The 16,610-nt window shown below is 41.2% G+C and overlaps 1 protein-coding gene and 1 pseudogene across 5 annotated transcripts in view; one reads left to right on the plus strand and one right to left on the minus strand.

The window, feature by feature from the left end:
- Window positions 1-228: 228 nt before the first annotated feature.
- LOC119543689 lies at window positions 229-1,138 on the minus strand (annotated as a pseudogene).
- Window positions 1,139-7,770: 6,632 nt separating this feature from the next.
- The window catches only part of THSD7B (thrombospondin type 1 domain containing 7B), a 952,777-nt gene continuing 943,937 nt past the window's right edge, over window positions 7,771-16,610 (plus strand). For all 5 annotated transcript variants that reach the window (XM_037848906.1, XM_037848908.1, XM_037848910.1 and 2 more), the window contains exon 1: window positions 7,771-8,499. The gene's annotated coding sequence lies outside the window, so the exon portion shown is untranslated. The remainder of the gene's footprint in view (window positions 8,500-16,610) is intronic.

The raw sequence follows: 16,610 nt of genomic DNA on the forward strand, positions 1-16,610 counted from the left end.
AGTTAGCATCTCAACACATTATTTAAGACTCTGTTCGCTGGGATCTTGAAGTCCTAGTTTATTTTTTGATATAAAGTCATATCATTCACAGGATAAACTCTCTTCTAGCAATCACCAAACCAAGGGCACAGTTTCTCCATGCATCTTCAAGGGCAAAGAGTTCCATTTACTCAGAATGCATTTTTTCCAGTCCTAATTAATTCACTTTATTTTTCTTGTATAAAAACGCTATGTGGTGGCCCATGGGGCCTGGGTGCTCTGCAGGGCTCTGGGTCCTCTGGCATGGGTCTTTACCAGATGGTCTCTGAATTCCTGAGAGGGGGACTTGGTGAACACAGTCTCTTTCTGAGGTCAAGGGTGACATAGCTGTAGGTCTTAGACATGGCATCGATGGTGGCCTTGGTGAAGTTGCTCAGGGTGGCCGTGCAGCCCCTGGTCGAGGTGTAGCCATCATCAATACGAGCCATCAGCAGCAACTTCTTGGGCACAGGGGTCAGAAGGTGCTAGTGCCTCTAGGGGCAGGGAGGAGGCACACAAACTCAGAACTCCAGTGTCCCGCCACCTTGCAGGACATGGTTAGTGGCTTGCCAATCTTGTTCCCCAGTAGCCCCAACACAGAGTCAATGGAGAGCTTAGCCAGGATCATGGCTCTGCAGATGTTGGTGGCCATCCTCCTTGGAGCACTTAACATCTAGGCCACCATGGCCATTGTAGTCCCCGATGGCAAAAAGGTTTTAAACCTGGTCTGCTGACAAGCCTGGGTCTGCTTTTGCATGGGAATAATTTTCAAGACCTCATCCTTGAGGGATGTCCTTGGGAAAAAGTGAATGATCTCAGACTTTTCAGGCAGAGAGAAGAGACAGATCTCCTCCAGGGACTTGATATTCATGTCCTTTACCAGGTGGTCCAGCTTGGTGACAAGGAGCCACTCCTTGACCTCAGCCTTGTCTCAGTTAGCTCTGTAGCCTTGGCCCTGGCCACAAACATAGCTATGACCTCATTCCCAGACCGTGCTGCCAAAGCCTCCACAGGAGTCACCATGACCTCCCATTCCAGGGCCCCTGGGGCCTCCAGAGCCTCATTCAGCACCACTGTCATCTGCATTTGGTGTTTTCTCTAAAAAGAAGTCAGAATGCATTTGATGACTATATCTTAGGGGAAAATATGCTTGTAATGATTTTTGGCTTATAGTGTATTATCTTCCACTAACATCAACAGCAATGGTGGCCTCCTCTGCTATGTTATGGACTCTGGAGTGAGTCCTAGTGAAGTGAGAAAACTAAGAACATGTCTGGCTTTACATGAGGGAAGCATTTTCAGGAAATCCTTCCAATAAATCTGGTTAAAGCACTGGTTGGTTCTGGCACTAGACCCAACCCAGTCCCAGACTCCAACATTGCACAGATGAGGTGGTTATTACAGGGAATGTTGAGGAACTTGAGAAGTTCTTTGATGAAGGAAGGTCCCTTTATTGCTGCATATCTTTCAAAATGAGGTGAAGCCTGGACTGACGCTGAAAGGAGACGATGGCTGTGGGCTGGTGCATGCTGAGAAGGATGTGTGCAGAAGACAAAGGCAGAAGAGTGGACCAGAGAAAGCTTTAAACAGGCTGATGAGCATAGGATAGAGATAAGTAGAGGGGCATGGAGAAAGAAAAAGGGGGTGGGGAGATTGGGAGTGATAGATGACAGAAGAGGGCCTTAAAGCACAAGTTCACATGTTTTTGTGGAACCCCACTGAGGAATATAAGATATAGGCATGGTCCTCAAATCCCAGGAGTGGTCCTATAAGAGACCCTCCCAGACCCTGTTCTCTAGGCTGCACAGGTGCCAGACATAGCCCTAGCCTTCATTACATAGACTCCAAACCAAAGAACGACATCACCCAAAGCAGGAAGATTTCAAGGGTCCTTTCAATATCCACAGCACCATCCACAGGGGAGGATTGGGAGTTGCCTCAGAGCAGGACTCTAAAAGCTTTCTTCTTGACTTCACGCTATTGGCCTTTGGGCTGGATAATTATTTCTTGTGTGGGCACAGGCCGTTCTGTGCACTGTGGGATGTTTAGCAGCCTCCCTGGCTTCTACCCACTAAATGTCACTAGCCCTCAAACCCAGTTGTGACAACCAAAAATGTCTCCAGATATTTCCAAATGTGTCTTGAGAGGCAGAAGTGCCACTAGTTGAGAACCAGTAGTCTAAGTCGCCTTGGAGGCAAACATCACACATCTCCAAGCTCCTGCTTCACTCAGAACATTGTATAATATGACCCTGGGCTCTTGGTCTGTTCTCATAGATCTCAATCACTCAACTTCTCCAACAACTGAGCTCACACCTGCATGATGACCCTCAAAACATGAGGCTGTTATTGCTTGATGGGTCCATCACTTGGACTCCCATTTACAGGATATGTTTTTTCTATAAATGAAAAAATCTTTGACCACTGTGCATGGAGCAAGAAGAAACCTAGGATGTGGGATATTTGAGAAGAGAGCTAATATGCGGAGTTCTGCTTGGTGTAGTGGAAAGAATACAGGTTTTGGGGTCCCACAGACCTGATTTTGAATTCTCTTTCTGCAATGTAGTAGCTGTGTGACCTTGAACAACTTACCTAACCTCTTTCAACTTTTTTTCTTATTGGTAAATTGCGAATTATAAAAATAAAACTCACCTTATCTCAATGAGGTATTTTTAGGACAGTGTTAATATACATTCAGTAATTTGTACAGAACAGGCTCCCAGTGAACAAAGAGCAGTGACTATGATGGTCACATCACTGAGCAAGAAGACGTAGTACTTCAGAATGATAATAGCAGAGACAGACTGCAGCCACGAGGCAGAGAACAGGGAGAACTAGGCAGATCATAGCTGCATGACAGTTCCAGTTTATTATAAAATTTATTCTTGTAGACCCAATTTCTTATTAGCAACTTCCTATGTGCAAGGGGCAGGATACAAACAAATGCAAGCCCAGGCCATGCACTCTAGGAATATGCTGAATGAGCTGGACAGATACTGTGTTCCTTGGATCTTAGAAAACGTGGGATTTGAGCCCTGCCTTTGAGACCTTTGGATAAACTTAGAAGAGCTGAGAGAGGCACTCCAGTTGCAAAATGGGGAAGTCTCAGGTATATTTGGGGAGGGCAGGAGAAGCAAGTGGCTCTGTCAGGCTGGGTCAGAGGAAAAGTAGTGCAGAAGTCTGGGCAAAAGTGGTCTGTGGCCCATGGTGAGTGGGTCTGCCTGGGATAGCTGAACCACAGTTTGAGTTGGTTAAGAGTAAAAGCTCAGTCCTAGAGAAGACCCAGAACCTAAGGAGGCAGGTAGAGGCCTGTTGGCAGTGAGATGCATAGGCATACGCCATCACTGTTCAAATTATAGAGGCTTGAACACGCAACTTTATCTGATGACTATTAATAAGCTACCCAAGTTTGAATTGCTAAACATTACTGATTTTTAAACTAGCTTGCCCTTTTCTCATTTCATCTTAACCAATATTTTCTTCTGCAACATTAATTTCCTTTTTAATCACAGTGAAGGATTATTTAAGAATATACCATCATGAGCCCTTTCATTTTATAATGTAGAAAGTGCAACCCCATTTCTCTCATGATATATTTTTAAATAGCAATAATGAATCTTTTGGAATTTTTAACTGGCTATTTAATGGTAGACTTACCTTGAGCTCTAAACTACTAGAAAATCAATAATTGTTCTATAAAATTGCAGTAATATTCATTATTGCTGATAATAATTCTCTCATCCTGTCAGCTGCATGAATCAATTTGTTTAAAGCATTATTTGCCCTACACGTGATACTGAGAATAAATAGGACAAGAAAGGGCTAAATTAATGATCACCTTATTTTGAGATATTCAGACCTTCTAATTTTTCTGAGTGTGTTTTCATGATTGGATGAGAGCACTGATTCTCTTGTGTCTTGTAGGAGATAAGACAAAAGAAGAGAGACTTCAGAAGTGTACAGGAAAGCTTCTAAGTGGAGATGAGCTCCTACAATACCAGGAGAGGCTCTGCGTGTGTGCACATGCTTGTGCGTGCATGTGTATTTGCGCTTGGACGTGGGCATGTAGGTGTATGTGTATGTGCCTGAACACATATGGTATGTGTGCCCATGTGTGATACAGGCACATGTGTGTAGGCATGTGAGTACACGTGTGTATTTGCATTTGTCTGTGCATGCATGCATGTGTGTACACGTGTGTGTATGTTGTGGGCTGTGGGCTTATGATAGAAGAGGGGGGAGTTGGGGCTAGAGGCTAGATTTGGGTCAGAAGACAAGCCAAGTAGCAATCATTGTCATCAAATGAGAAAGGGAAAGTCTTTCTTGGGCCCAGTAAAGATCAAGGTAGAGTCCTGGTCACTGGAACCAACCCCAGTGAGTCAGATTTTCAAGTAACACTCAAAAAATATTTTGCATGTCTGCTATGTACTTGGTATTATTCTAGGAACCGAGGACATGATAGTAAACAAAATCAACAAGGTTTTGACTTCTTGAAGCTTATATACCCATGGAGGATAGATTTTGTACACATGACAATATATATAGCAGATGATTCTTGATGATGATGAGAGGAAAATGAAATGGGGCCATGTGATAAGGGTAGACGGGGTTCCCAGGAAGACTTTTCTAAGGAGTTACCCATGAGCTGAGGCAGAACGATGAGAGAGAGCCAGCCACCAATAACCACAAAGGCAAGGCCCTGAGGTGAGAATGAGCTTGGCTTACTCAGGAAACAGAACACATGGCTGGCAGGGAGTAAGCAAAGTGGAAATCAGCATGGGATGATGTCAGAGACATGGACGGGGTCATGTCACATAGGATCTTGTAGACTGTGATCAGAAGTTTTGGTTTTATTTGACTTTGACGTAACTCATCACAAAATCCTCCTTTCCCATCAGCGAATCCACAGGACTGCTCAGGAGAGACGTGGCATATGTCTGCAAGCAGCTGTGGCCATTGCCCTAGCAGGACCAGATGCTCTCCTCTCTCCCTCCCCATCACAACAGGCCAGTTGTGTTAAAGGCAGCCCTTGCGGTAAATCTCCATTGTCCTGACTTACCCTGGCAGCCAGCAATGCCTTCAGCCATGTCCCCACCCTTGGCCTGATGATCAGGTGCTCACCTGTTCTGCCTCCACATGCGCTTGCCTCCTAAGGTAGGAGTCCCTGGCCATGGTCTTCCTCCTGCCAACTTGATAGACGCCCAGCCTGGCCACTCATCCTAATTATTTCACTTGGGCCCATTTCTTAATAAGGAAGATCCAGACCTACAGTGGAGGGCCTGGTCCTGTTCTGGGATCTGTCCTTTGCCTGAAAGTGGCTTCTGTAACCTTCTGGGACAAGGGGGGAGAAGAACCATGTCCCCAGCCTGGTGCCATCCAAACTGACCTGCAGCCACTCCACACGGGCTGCTCCATCAGAGCCTGACACTGGTCTGGCTCTCCTTTCCAACCCCAAACACTTACACCCCTGCAGTTGGGTAAAACCCCTTGAGCCTACCCTCAGGTATAGCTATGACAGATGGCATAGAGAGAGACAAATAGATAAACAGATCAAAATAAAACAATTGTCAGGCTGCTGTCATTTCAGGATTCTTTACTTTATTGATTGATTTCCATAGAATGGAGCTGCTCTTTAATGTAGCACATTTATCTGAATATCCCAGCTGACAGAGATAATCATGGGTGCCATAAACCAAGAGGAGGCACATTTATGCTCCTAAGTGTAGCAGATATTTAGCTATTTGTTCTGGTTTATGTTTATTCTTTATGAGCTTATCTTTCCCTTTGTGGTTAGTTAAAGATCACTCAAATATTTGTCCTGTGGCTTGTCAGGGTCTCCCCCATTCTCCATGGCTATTATTATTAATAATAACCAGGATTATAACACCATCCACTCATTGAGCATCTTCCATGTGTCACATAATAACAAAACTACATCTTCCTGCCCCCCTTTTCCCAATCCTCACAGCAAAGCTGAAATGCAGGGAATTTTATTTCCACTTCCAGGTTAAGAAATGGAGGCTCCTAGAAGTTATGCATTTTCCCAAAATCATCAATCGAGAAAGTAGCAGAATTAGAATTCAAATTTTGGCCTCTTGGTTTCAAAACCAGTGCTCCCTTATGTGTTCTCAGGTTAAAGATCCTGAAACCAGACACAGTTCATGTGACTGTGGAGAAGTCAGTGTTTTCTTGTGGCATTGATTAAATCCTTTGGGTCAAAACCACCTTTGTTCCATGCCCACAGGTAGAAATATGAACTTATTTATATATAAAAATGTTAACATATTTACTTTTGTTTAGACTGCTTTTAATGCCAAAGTATTGACATAATTAATGAAAATTACACTGTGTTGTTTGATACAGTGTCATAAAATCAGCACTGACTGTCTATCTTGGATGGACTAGATACAAAGTCTTCTGCAATAGATTTAGTGAATGGCTTCCTGATGATACCAATGGACTGCTGTGGTTTCCAACTATGCCTTCAAGGTTGAGCCCAGACAAGAATATTCCATGATGCTGCAATAAAGATAGACAGAACTTCAAGTAGCTTCAGCCACCTGATCTCTGGGTAATAATTCTGACTTTCCTAATGACCTTGCCCTCAGACGGGCTACCGAACCAGCTTGTAAAACATAGAAAGACGATGGCAGCATTGTTAACTCCATTAGCAAGTGTCAGTCTTGCTGAAAGTTTCAACTTTCACAAATGGAAAGTAATAAAAAAGAATAGGAAGAGAGAAATTTTATTTTAGAAGTTCAGTGGAAAGTTTTTTTTTTTTTTTAAAGAGAAACTTGGACTCTATCTTAGCTTAAAATGATGCCCTGACATATGAAAATATTTTTAATGTAATTTGTTCTTACATGATGGTGGTTCTAAAATTTTTTGTTACTGAAAACCTGGTAGCCAGGTTAGTGAAGAGAATCAAATAAAAGGAAACTCAGCAGAGAGAAAGGATGGGGGGTGGGGTGGCATTTTGATGTATTCTTTCTTTTTCTTTGGCTCTCTGACTTCATAAGGAATTTCTCCAAACACTCCCTTCAAAGCGTCCCTAACTGTGAGTCTGCTTTTGGTGAAAGGGCAATACCATGCACAGCTTGTGCTCCACATTCTGACAGGATTGCCTTCCAAAAGCCCCTTTTCCAGGAATCAAAGGGTCTGTCTCCGTGGGGGCAGTGAAGTTCTTCATTTTCCACCTAGTGTAGCTGATTTACACCTACCAGTCTGATATTTTCCTCCTTATATACTTCAGTTGAGCCGTTTTATTTGTAATCTCTCATTCTGTTATAACATTATGGAGACAAAAGTGCTTGAGTGCATCAGCCCTTTGAGCTGTCTAGTAACCTGGGGAATTTGCAGAGGTCAGCACTCCCCAACTCCAGTGCTGCATGCTTATATGGCTCTTTCAATTCTGTGATTCCTCTCTTTGAGGTAGGAGGAGATTTCCACTGAAACCATCCTGATGAGTCCAAGAGCCTCTCTTCTTCCCTTCCCTCTACAAAAACAAATGGGTTTTTGTAGCTTCATGGTAGTAGATGAGGCTTGGACAAGACAATTGCCTTTTCTCAGAAGGAAAAGGAAGGTAGTATTCTAATAAAACAGGAACCAGATTAAACTGAAACCAGATTGGGATACGGGTGGTGAACTCTTGGGCAAGATCTCCAGAGATCATTTACAACGAATGGGGTTATTTATTTATTTTGCTAGGCCAAACGTTTCTTTCTGGATACCTTCTTGGGGGAGGAAGATACAGGGATAGAGGAGGCACTTGATAAATATTAGGTTTCTTTCTTGTCCTTTCCTTATGTGTCAGCTTTCTTCTAGATACTTCCATTTCTCTCAACAATAGGCACAACCAAGTCAGATGTGTGTAGATATTTCCTGGTAAGCCAGGCACTACTTGAGTTCAGTAAGGGAAGCTGGAGCTCTGTCTGAAGAAGTCCCTCTCCATGGTGGTTGAACAGCCCTCTGAGGAAGAGAGGCAGAAGGAAACTGAAGAAGCAGCTTCCACAAGGCACACGTGATCTAGGTTTCATGCCCTGGAGACAAAGTGTGACCTGGAGACAGAGAAGGGGACATCCTCCTTATTTCTGCACAAAATGTAGAATTGCCCTGACCCAGCGACAACTCCAAGGATTTTGAGTCTTCTTTGGCACCTTGAAAGTTACAGCTTTGAGAGTTTGGAAAGCTCGACTTGGTCCAAATGTCATCATCCCTTTGGTGGGCACCAGCAGTTGGATAACCTGTGAGGCACAGCCTTTAAGGAACTTTGCGGGCTCTGTACACTGACAAAGGGAGTCAAAGCAGAAGAGCACAGGAGTACTTTTCATGAGTGCCTGTGAGTCTTCCCTGGAGACTTATGCAAGGAAGGAATATTTTTGCAAGATACTGTAATAAACAGGTGGGAGAAAGCCAGAGAAATGAAGACTTTTGCCTTTAATGTGATCCTATTTGCATTTCCTGCTGGGTCAGTTGTGGTGAAGTAAGTACACACTATCCAAAAAAAATTCTTTGACTTGTTTCCATATCCAAGTAATACTAAACAATGATATGAAATTAAACATCATTAGGGTATTATGTTATTTAGAGAGCATGTCCATTGAAAGGATGTAGGAAATATACATGAAAATATTTTTTACTCTGATACCTAATATTAATTGAACATGCATTATGTACAGCCCTGTTCTCAGTATTTCACACAATTTTCTCATTTAGTCCTCCCAACAACTCAGTGAGGTAAATACTGTTATACTTATATTACATATGAGGAAATTGAGGTTAAGTGGCATGTCCAAAGCAACATAACCAGTAATTTGTGGAATTGGGATGTGAAGACAACTCTGGTTCCAGAAACTGTGCTTTTAATCAACAGACTAAAAATGGGTAATTTCCTAAACTGGATTTGAAGAGAAGTGTGAACTGCACATTCCTCCAACTGGGGGAGTTGGTGGGAGTTTTGCAAGTATGTGTTTTTTTTAAAGTGACTTAAAACAGCAAAATTTGTTACCTCATAGTTTCCTGGATGGTTCTGGCTCAAGGTTTCTCATGTGGTCACAGTCAGTATTTTGACCAGGGCTGCAGTCACCTTAGGCTGGACTGGGGCTGGAGGAGCTGCTTGCAAGATGGCGCCCTCACATGACCGTGGGCTGGAGGCCTCGGTTCCTCTCCACAGAAGCCTCTCCACAGACGCCTGAATGGCCACGTGTCATGGCAGCTGGCTTGTTGGGAGTTGTTCTTAATTCTCTCATTGCACTTAACTGGTGTCTAGTTTAAGGGGAACATAACTCTAGACCACATGCCTGCCTTTTTGACACTCTGTTTAAGAGAAGACAGAAGTAGGAAAGATATGTCCTCTCTTAAGGAAGGAGAGAAGTGGGGACCTATTTTTTGAACACATACTAAGAGCAGGCACTGGTTTGCACACTACATAGATTGAATTGCTTCTGCCTTTTTGGAGAACAGGGATAACACGCAAGTCTACCTCTACATTTTTGTGGTTCATCAAGTTCGCCACCAATGATTATAAAGCAATATAAGTACTGGATCCTTGGCCCTTAGGGAATTTAGAAGTGTGTTAGGGTATCTATTTATAATTCTATAGTTCTATAAATTATATAATTATAATAATCATAGTGTAATTTATTATTATTATGTAATTCTGTAATTCTATAAACGAGTGAAGGAAAATAAAATAATCGAATAATGTACTAAAACATATGAAGCAGAACTAAAAATGCCATTAAAGTTCACGGGTTGGAGAGAACCAAAGAGACCAGAGTTACTAGAGAAGACTCTTAGAGGAAGTAGGATCTTAGAGGAAATAGGATTTGACCTTGACTTTTGCTGGGGTAGAAATTAGCTGGTTGGGACTCTGGCTGATTAGCTTAAATCACAGCAACCCTCCCACCAACAACACTAGAAAAGCTTGATTTACAAACAGTTTGAGAAACTGGAGAGCTATGAAACCAGCAGGACTTGAGGGTCCAGGAGTAAAGGAGGACAGTGTAGAGATGCAAGTCTAGCATGTGGCACTGCCTTATTCCCCAAGAGAGCCAGTTGTAAAGTAGCAGCTGAGAGGGGTTTTAATTATCTCATGGGGATAGGGGGACAATGAAATTCAGCGTCTGCCAAGGAAGAAAAGCTTCATAAATAGTTGAGACTTTTTGCTGGGACCCGTAAAGGGCTGCTTTCTAGGGGTAGGACAAACCAGAAATAGTCGAACCCTCACAAAGAATGAACCCGCATTTAAATCACCTCAGTCTCAGATTGGATAAAGAGCTGCTCCTACTCTAGTCTATCACAAACAAAAGTAAATCCTCTCTGGAGGAATATGTATGATTCAGAACCTCAAGGTGATGCTTGATGTTCAATTAAAAATGAAACAAAAAAAAGCAACAAAAGCAAAAAACATGGGCATGCAAAAGTACAAGAATTAACAAAAAAGTCAAGAGGGTTAAAGTCTATAGAAATTCACACATAGAAAATTCATATATTCCAGTTATCAGAATCAAATAACAGTGACTACTGTGTTCAAGAAATTAACAAAATGGAGAATTTCAGCAGGGAAGTGAAAATTAGAGAAAAAAGTATCAAGTGGGAATTCTAAAATTCAAAACTACAGAGACTAACTTTAAGAACTTAGGTGGGTTTAACAGCAGATTAGGCATAATGTAAAAATTTTTAAAAAGTCAGACTGACACACAGAAAGAAAAAAGAATATACAAAAGAGCATAAAAGATATATAGGATGTAGTGAAAAGGTCACTGGATTCCAGAAGAATGGAAGAGAGAGAAAGGGCAGTGAGCAGTATCTGAAGAGATAATGGCTAAAATTTTTCCAAAGCTGACAAGATATCAAGCCACAAGATCTAAGTCTTTCAAACTCCCAAGCAGGTTAAATATAAGACACCCATGCTTAAGCACCTCGAAGTAAAACTGTTGAAACTAAAGACAAAGAGATGATCTTAAAAGCAGTCCATAGGAAAAAAATAATATCTTCAAAAAATGAGAATGTCATACAGAAACAAGGGGAGCTAGAATACTATGATTGACAGCTTTAATATACTGGGTGAGGTAGGGAATTCACTGCTAGCTTTGAATTTAAACCCAATGAAAATATTCTTGAAAATGAAGGCAAAGTAAAGATAATTTGAAACAAACACAGAGAATTCATCACCTGCAAACCCACACTAAAGGAAACAATGAAGGATCTTATTCAAGGAGAAGGAAAATGATACCAAATGGAAGCAAGGACATATAGGAAAAGAGTAAATATGTAGGTAAATCTAAATGAATATTCCCTGTATAAAATAAATATAATAATATATGGTTAAGTTTAAAATATATTTAAAACATGATGATAAAAATCAAAAAGGAAGGAAAAATAAATGGAGTTGACATGTTCTAAGATCTTTGAGTTGTCTTAGATGTTGTATATATTTTCATTTATGTTAACATGTTATAATCTCTAGGGCACCCTTTTAAAAAATAGTGTATGGCGGAGAAAAATGTTTTTCTTTGGGTTCACCCAAAAGCAGTCCCTGTGACAAGGATTTAAATGCACATAGTTTATTTGGGTGATAATTACAGTAAAACCAGTAAGGGGATGGGGTAGGCATGCAGGAATGGAGAGAAAGCCAACAAAGAATGCACTATTGAGAAACTTACCTCTGGGTCCACCTGAAACTTTATACTGGGGAGCACTGGGAGCCAGAATAAAACAAGCACCTTAGAGTTATCTCATCCAAGGGGAAATCCGATAATTAATTATCCCAGGAGTGATAATTCCTGCCACTTCTGGCCTACTTAGCATGTAGACAGAGAGGACTCTGTCCAGAGAGAGACTTCCAATATAGGCTTACAGGTGCTGGCTGTTGAAAGTTGAGCCAGAGCACAAGAAAATTAGCTCCAAGAGGATATGGATGCAAAAACAAGAGATGCTACAATACCCAGCAAAATGCTTACATATATGCACCAAATTCATATGGAGGAATGTACATAATACCATTATTACAATGTCCCCAAATTAGAAAGAGCTCAAATTTCCCAATGGTGTAATGGATAAATAAACATTAATATAGTCATACAATGCCATATTATATATCAATAAAAACAGACTACAGAGAGGATCTAAGATAACAACATAGAGAGGAGTGGAAGCTAAATAGTTCCCCTGGAACAACTAAAAAAAAACCAGAACCAACTAGTAAATAATCCAGAATAACTGCGGGCGTGGGGGACAAACATGACTGTCCACTCATCATACACCAGCTTGAATTGGGAGGATTGCCTGAGATCACAGCATAAAATCTGTAAGTAAAAACTGCGGATCCAAGTCGGGAGACCCCTCCTCCCACAGCCCGAGCTGCAAAACCTCATGGTGCCAGAGAGAAGCTTTTCTCCCAGCAAGCGAATATAGCTCAGCTGAGCTCCAACTGGGGTTTTAATTAGCGAGTGTGAACTGCCCACTATGAGATATGAATCCCCAACAAGCAGACTGAGGCTTTGGGTGACAACTGACCTTGGAGAGCCAGAGGGTCACCTCGGACTAGCTCTGAAGGGCACTTTCTGTTTCTTTTTCGGCTCAGTGGAGTAAGCCTCAACCATTTTCAGTTCCCAGTTCTGTGACCCAGACAAGGGTATAGCACAGGCAGAGAGAGACCACTGAAATGCTAATGACCTCCCCCTAGGGGGGTCTATCTTCTCTAAGAGGAAAGGGGTGGGGCCCAGCTCTACTACCCGCTTTCCATTCAGAACCAGACCCCAGAGCCTGGGGGAAAACAGCCACGCACACCTCCTTACACCAGTCAAAAATTACAGGCTACCGGGCGCCACCTGCTGAGCAGAAAAGCACGGAGACCTGAGGCATCAAAGGGTGTACCAATTTTCTAAGACACACCCTCAGGGAAGCCAGATACTGAGTATTTCTTCCTTCTGGGACCTGAGCCTGTTCTGGTCTGGGAAAACCTGACTGGGGTAACCAAGGAAACCAAGCCTAGACAACAGAAAACTACAACCTACACTAAGAAAAATGAAGTTATGACCCAGTCAAAGGAACAAACTTACACTTCAACTGTGATACAGGAATTGAAGCAACTAATAATAAGTCAATTCAAAAAGTTTAGGGAAGATATATATGGTGAAAGAGCTGAACCATATAATGAAAACACAGGACATACATAAGGTAGAAATTGAAAGTTCAAAAACCAACTGGCGGAATCTATGGAAATGAAAGGCACAACACAAGAGATGAAAGACACACTGGAAACATACAAGAGCAGATCTCAAGAGGCAGAAGAAAACACTCAGGAACTGGAGAACAAGGCACCTGAAAGCCTACACACAAAAGAACAGATAGAGAAAAGAATGGAAAAATATGAGCAACGTCTCTGGGAACTTAAACACAAAATGAAAAGCAAAAATTTATATGTCATTGGTGTCCCAGAAGGAGAAGAGAAGGGAAAAGGAGCAGAAGCAATAATAGAGGAAATAATCAATGAAAATTTCCCATCTCTTCTGAAAGACATAAAATTACGGATCCAAGAAGCACAGTGTACCCCAAACAGAATAGATCTGAATATCCCTATGCCAAAACACTTAATAATCAGATTATCAAACATCAAAGATAAAGAGAGAATCCTGAAAGCAGCAAGAGAAAAGCAATCTACCACATACAAAGGAAGCTTGGTAAGACTATGTGTGGATTTCTCAATAGAAACCATGGAGGCAAGAAGGAAGTGGGGTGATATATTTAAGATACTGAAAGAGAAAAACCACCAACCAAGAATCCTATATCTGGCAAAACTGTCCTTCAAATATGAGGGAGAGCTTAAAATATTCTCTGACAAACAGACAATGACAGAGTTTGTGAGCAAGATACCTGCTCTACGGGAAACACTAAAGGAAGCACTGCAGACAGAAAGGAAAAGACAGGAGTGAGAGGTTTGGAAAACAGTTTTGGGAGTTAGTAGCACAGCAATGTAAGTACACTGAACAAAGATGACTATGAATATGGTTGAAAGAGGAAGGCTGGGATATACGGGACACCAGAACAAAAGAGGAATGATAAAGACTGGGATTGCGTAAGTCAGTGACACCTAGGGTGCTCAACGACTGTTATAAAAGGTACAAATATGTTTTTACATGAGGTAGAACAAATGAATGTCAACATTGCAAGGTGTTAAAAATAGGATGGGATTGGGGGGAAAATACAATCAATGCAAACTAGAGGCTAGAATTAACAGAAGCAATGTATTATGCTTCCTTTAATGTAACAAAGGCAATGTAACAAAGCTAAATGCATATGGTGGGGGGGTGGGGAATAGGGGAAGGGTATGGGACTCCTGGCATTGGTGATGTTGTCTGACTTTTTATTCTACTTTAGGTTAATGCTATCTTTCCTTTTGTCGCTTTCTAGCTATCAAGTTTTGTTTTGTTTTTGTTTGTTTGTTTTTCTCTCTTTCTCTTTTCTTTTTCTTTTGCCTTTCTGCCTTCTTTGACTCTTCCTCCATCATTATGGAAGAAATGGAGACGTCCTTATATAGATAGTGGCGATGGTACTCAATACATAAATACGTGACTATAAGGAGAACCAACAATTGTTTACTTAGGACAGAATATATAGTGTGTGAACAAAACCATCTTAAAAGAAATGGGTTGATGAAGAAACCTTGAGGGCACTATATTGAGTGAAATAAGACAGACACATAAAGGCAAATATTGCAGGGTCTCACTGATATGAATTAATTATAATATGTAAACTCAGAGACATGAAATATAAGTTACCAGGATTTAGAAATGAGGCTAAAGAATGGTGAGCAGTTGCTTATTATGAGCAGAATGTTCAACTAGGGTGAACTTAAATGTTTGGAAATGGACAGGAATGATGGTAGCATGTTATGAGAATACCTAACAGTGCTGAAAGGTGTGTGAAGGTAGTGGAAAGGGTAAGCTCAGAGTCATGCATGTCACCAGAAGGAAAGTTGGAGGTTAGAAGATGGGAACGTATAAAACAGTGAGTTTTGTGGTGGACAACGTCTGTGATTAACTATACAAATATTAGAAACCTCTCTCACAAACTAGAACAAATGTATGTCACTATAACTAGAAGTTAATAATAGAGAGGCATATAGGGAAAAAATATACACCTATTGCAAACTATATACTGCAGTTAGTAGTATTTTAACATTCTTTCATCAATAGTAACAAAAGTACTATACCAAAACTATGAATCAATAATGGAGGGGGGCATGGTTAGGGGTATGGGAGGATCTGAGTTTCCTTTTTTCTTGTCTTTATTTCTTTTCTGGAGTAGTGAAAATGTTCTAAAAATTGAAAAAAAAAATTGTGTTGATGGATGCACAGCTGTATGGTGGTGGGCAATTGATTGTACACTTTGGATCTTTGGATAGTTGTATGATATCTGAACAATATAAAAAAACATATCAGAGAAATTAAAAAAAAAAACAAAAAAACAGACTACAGCTATAGACAAGAACATGGATGCATCTCAGAAAGAAAATGGTGAGCGAAAGAAGCCAGGCACTACAAAGTGCATACTGAAGTTTCCATTTATAGAAAGTTTGAAAATCTACAAAACTAATTTGTGGTGTTAGGGAAGTGGTTAACTTTGAGGGGAGGGATTTTAACAGGGTGGAGTTTATAGGAGGTGGGCTTTCTGTGGGGGACGTGCTGGTGATGTTCTTTTCTTGATCTCAGAGTTGGTTATATGGGGGTGTTCACTTTGTGATAATTCACAGAGCTTTTCTCTTAAAATATGTGTACTTTTCTGTATATATGTTAAACTTCAATTTTATATAAGTTTGTTTAGAGCAATTAGCTAGGTTAAGGAGCAAATGGAGGGTGTTTCGACACACGGGAAGCAAAATGCCAAGATGGGCACAAGCAAAATGTGGGACAAGGCTCATCAGTGAGGACTGGAAGACCCTGTTAGATACTATTGGGGAATCAGTCTCGATTAGTGAGATAGGACCAGCTGTGAGAATCTGAGGAACTTGTCTTTGACTTCATAGGAGTATCAATTCAGCACTGCATGTGGACTCCAAGCTCTGCTACGTATCTCAGTCTTCTCGCATAACCCTATACTTTAGGAGATCCACTTGTGTTTTCCTAGTTCGACCAAATGTATAACACAGGTAGGAATTGAATGGATCTTGATGAAGTTAAGACCCACAATGATGGGGTACTTTAGTTAACTCAAAATAAAAATGTGGACAATATTGGATACCTCATCCATTGGTGGTGAAGAGTATTTATTTGGAAACCATGAATTTAACCTTCTGTCTTAAAGGCACTGATCTAGAAATGAGGAGCACAAGGGTGGGTATTGGCTTCGTGAAAATGATCCACAGGAGGAATTCACTCTTTGAGGTTGATTATAACAGAGAGCGAGTAGAGAAACAAGTTCACAATAAGTTAGTCTAATTTCTGGAAGGAAGTGTTTTTGAATACACACATGAACAGATTCTTAATGACATCATGTGCTTGGGGGCCAAGGCAAAATATATTTAAGAAGTGCCATTATTGTGACAGACAGATGCTTTCTTACAAAGAGGGTGTTATGCTGATCTGTCTG

Source organism: Choloepus didactylus, chromosome 9 (assembly GCF_015220235.1).
Source record: "Choloepus didactylus isolate mChoDid1 chromosome 9, mChoDid1.pri, whole genome shotgun sequence".
Lineage (NCBI taxonomy): Eukaryota > Metazoa > Chordata > Mammalia > Pilosa > Megalonychidae > Choloepus > Choloepus didactylus.